The sequence below is a fragment of the Gymnoscopelus microlampas genome, assembly GCF_963454915.1.
Source record: "Gymnoscopelus microlampas genome assembly, chromosome: 9".
Lineage (NCBI taxonomy): Eukaryota > Metazoa > Chordata > Actinopteri > Myctophiformes > Myctophidae > Gymnoscopelus > Gymnoscopelus microlampas.
Window position 1 is genome coordinate 11122266 of NC_139946.1, and position 4392 is coordinate 11126657.

The 4392-nt window shown below is 40.1% G+C and overlaps 1 protein-coding gene across 1 annotated transcript in view; it reads left to right on the forward strand.

Moving 5' to 3' along the window:
• Nucleotides 1-4392, forward strand: part of hcn2b (hyperpolarization activated cyclic nucleotide-gated potassium channel 2b) — a 354462-nt gene that overhangs the window by 144494 nt on the left and 205576 nt on the right. The gene's annotated exons all lie outside the window — the stretch shown is intronic.

Below are 4392 nucleotides of genomic sequence, written 5' to 3' on the forward strand. Positions count from 1 at the left end.
ACAAATAAGTACATCTGTACAAAGATTAAAAAAAACGTTGTGTATACAAGCACATTGTTGCCGGAGCTAGACTTAGTCTGTCCTTTATTAGGTTTAGAACTGGGGACACTGTGGTAAAAAAATGTTTGTTTACTAAACCAGTAGCCTGTCCAATGCAATGATGCATAACTGTTCATAGGCGTGCATGAGAAGTAACATTTTAGTATATGTTTTCTCAGACTTAATCTACCAAATCGATTTCATGGCCAATGCTACTTTGTTTGAGGCAGAAGTTAAAAAAGCATAAGTATGACTAGAGATTTTGTATTTTAATGGAATCAACTTTTGTTTAGGAGTCATGCTACGATACTGTAAATGATGAGATTTTGTGAGATTTATTTCCATGAAAGTAAAACAAAAAGAAAAAAAAACGTACAATCTATTTATGTATTCCTTGCTTGTTAGTTAACTGCTCAATATCTCAAAGTAAAAAAGATGGAGCTTTCGAAACAACTTTGCCTTTGTTGACCCTGATCTATTGAGCCTTGAGGGACCAAATTGTATGAAATGTTATTTTGGGGTTGTTTTCCAATCCGTGAATAAATGGATGAAACATAAATGGTTCTACTGCGCCTCATTTCAAGCTGCTGGCTTAAAATCATGGGAAAGAGGATGTCTCTGATGATGAACCTCACTTATTTCTTTGTGGGCAAGTCTCAGTAGTCTAATCTCCACCATGACCAGTTCCAAATCCACCAAAGGAGTAAATCAGATGGGTATAGAAATTCAACCATCATTATTTACAGTATGCCAAAGGAAACCTTTAAAGTGTACTTTCTCATCTATGCTAAACTGAATTGACATTTTACAATTTCACTTAACCACTTAATCTCCATTTCTAAAAATAACTCAACATCACGATGCTTAGTGAGCTTGTAGAACTACTATTTTTGCAACTTTTTGAAAGGTTTTGCTTATAATGCCCAAGGGACGGCAGGTTGAAAGTGGTTAACCCATTCGATACGGGAACGCATCTGTCATTTTAGATTTCTTTGGCTATTCAAAAATAGCAGCTATACAAGCTCATGCGCTATGAGCTTGTAGATCTTCTATTTTTGAAAAATCGTGAAAATTTGAATATATATCTTTTAAAGCAAACATTGTAAAATATTTTGTTCCAGGGACCCCCTGAAGCAAAGATTTGAGTGTTAAAAATGTTCGCTTTAAAAAATATATATTTAGAGATTTGCACAAATCTTCAAGATTTTTCAAGATCTACAAGCTCATATGAAGCTAGGAGCTTGTATATCTGCTATAATTTAAAAGCCAAAGAAATCTAAAATGACAAAGATGCGTTCCCGGATTGAATGGGTGGGTGAGCAGGTACACCTGGACAGGGAACATCATCAGGTCAAAACACAGCCGACGAGCTGAGCTGCAGCAGGCAATCCTGCCCATTGCATCTTGAGAAGAGAACAAAAGAATCAAATGCAAGTTAGAATGCAACAATAACACATTGCTCGCTCCTGACAGATGCTGACAGTTTGCCACTGGAGTGGTTCATCACAGCAGGCGCTACACAAATTAACCATGACCGCTGGGATTAGGATGCTAGATGAATTGCCAGGAAGATGGGCATAAAGTAGCATAAAGCAGCAGGAACAGATACAATGCAAAATTCTGAATGTTAATTAAAATTCGAATGTAAAAATGGTAAGAACAAGACAACCCACTTACGTCCAGCAACAACCCTTTGGTCACATGGTACAAAAACAAAATGAATATGACTAGCTGATGCTTCAAATGTTTATTAATCTCACCAAACACTTAAATACTTTGTACTTGGCTTTAACAGTGTCCAAAGATAGTTCAACTTCTACTTTTCCACGGACATATGACCCAAATCATCTCACAGTATTACAGCAGGATGTTAACGACTCCCTCCCCCGTCTCTTTGTGGAGGAACAAATGGAATTGAAAACTCTTTAGGATGACTGTCCATTGTCCTGAGCCAATATGGAGCCTGGCTCTGCCCATAGGGCTATTGCCTGCACAGGATCAGGCTTGTCACAGCAGGAGCACCAGATCATCTTATCAGAATCTGGGTTACCGCCAACCCACCAATCAGAATAATACATCAAAGTCACTGGGAAACAAACAAGCTGCTGCAGCGCAATGATGAGGCTGAGGAAACTGCAGCATGTGCAGCGGAGCACCTTGGATCACATGCTGCTTTTTAATGACATGCAAAGAAACGCAAACAAACGAGTAGGTATCCATGTAATTTGGAACGATCCTATAATATGGGGAGCCCATGTATAACATAGTGATTTCTGTTCAAGGTTCAGTCAAATAAGGCCGAAGAAAATCTACGAAAAAAAACGTTTCAATGCATTTGAGGGCCTCACGTAAGGTTACTCACTGCCTGCACTGTCGTTGGAACTTTATTTAACCCATTAAGACCTGGAACGCATCTGTGTCATTTTTAGATTTCTTTAGCTATTCAAAAATAGCAGGTCTGCAAGCTAGAGCTTGTAGATCTGTACAATTCCTGTACAATTTCTTGCATGGTGGCAAACCAGGGGGACGGCAGCCCCAGCTCAATCTAGGACTAGTAAGTAGTAACAGTGGTTAGGGGGGGAAACACTATCTAGTCCAAGTACTACAACCAGCTGGCTCTCGGGGCAGACATACCTGGTAGGAATCAATTAATCAAGGAAGCCCCCCCCCCCCCCCCAGCTCCCCACAGGAAGGCGTGGCCAGCAGAAAAGGCAGGCAGCCAACCCTCTCGTGTACCTATTGTGAGCTCACAGCCACGACTGCTGATGCCAGAAAGGAACGCTAAGCCCAATTGGACAGGGTAAATAAAGGGCTTACTGCTCTCTATGCTCAGTGGTTCTCAAATTCTTTCATTTCAAGGACCCCCATAACGCTGAGAGAGAGTACAAATGGAACCAAAATGAGTAGACTCTCAGAGTTAGACCTGTAACGGTCCATTTGGAACCCTCTCAAGGAACCCTGAGGGTCCCTGGACCCCACTTTGAGAACCACTGCTCCAGATTTTAAAGTCCTATCTAGTGACAAAATGACCAGCTTTCCTCATTCCCTTCAATATTAAAGATGCTTTTCCTTTACCCAGCCTTGGGTTTATTTGATTGTGCATCTTGCCTCTGATTGGTTACCACAGTATGTGCAACCACACTTGTCCCAATAAAATAATTCTGATTCACGAAATATTGGTGACGGATATAATACGTTTAATTTATTCATTTCCTGGGATGAGTGCTTCAGCTCAGCTGTACTCAGAATTCCAATGTTGACCCATTAAGACCTGGAACGCATCTGTGTCATTTTTCGATTTGAGATAAAAAGCATTATTTTACACTTTGGCTATTCAAAAATGAGAATAGCCAAAAGAGAATAGCCAAAAATAGCAGATATACAAGCTCATAGCGCGGCACCGAGTGCCGTGCTATGAGCTTGTAGATCTGCTATTTTTGAAAAATAGTGAAAATGTGCGCAAATATTTGAATATATATATTTTTAAAGCAAACATTTTTAACTCAAATCTTTGCTTCTGGGGGTCCCTGGAACAACATTTTGAGATGGGGGTCCGCGGCTAAATACGTATAATTCTGACATTAAAAATATTGAGCACCACTGATATAGAAACATACGTTTTTTTCAGAATACTGTTGGGATTTAGAAGACATTAGTAGAATCGGAACCTCAGGTCTTAAAGGGTTAACACAAAAATGTAATTGATGTACTTGGCCACTGATTGCGACTTTCAACAGAAGGAAATGAATGACACAAGGCACACATACTGTACTGTTGCTGGTTGGGAGTGCATTTTATATATAAATATAATTTAAAAACAAATGTGGGAGAGAACCACCAAGCAAAAACAATTCAAACAGAGAGAGGCAAAAAATATATACCCAACCCTCAGACACAACAGATAATGCTCGTAGTACTACGCGTTTCTCTTTCTCAGTGCACATCATCACATCATGCCATTTATTCATTCACTGCAATATTATACAACACTGATTCAAACAGTTCCATCGTTTCCATTCTATTCAATCACTTCAAAAAACACATCACAATGTGCGCTTTAAAACGGGAGGAACCGCGGAGTTAACCGTGTCGAAGTCTAAAACTAGCTACATTCATTCAGTGAGGGGAGAGGGGAGGAGGAGGAGGAGGAGGAGGGGGGGGGGATGTGGGCGGGGTCTTTGGGGGATCTGAAGTTGAGCTTTGCTTAAACCATTAAGACCTGGAACGCATCTGTGTCATTTTTGATTGGATAAAAAAAAGCATTATTTTACACTTTGGCTAGTCAAAAATAGCAGATATACAAGCTCATAGCGCGGCACCGAGTGCCGCACTATGAGCTTGTAGATCTGCTAT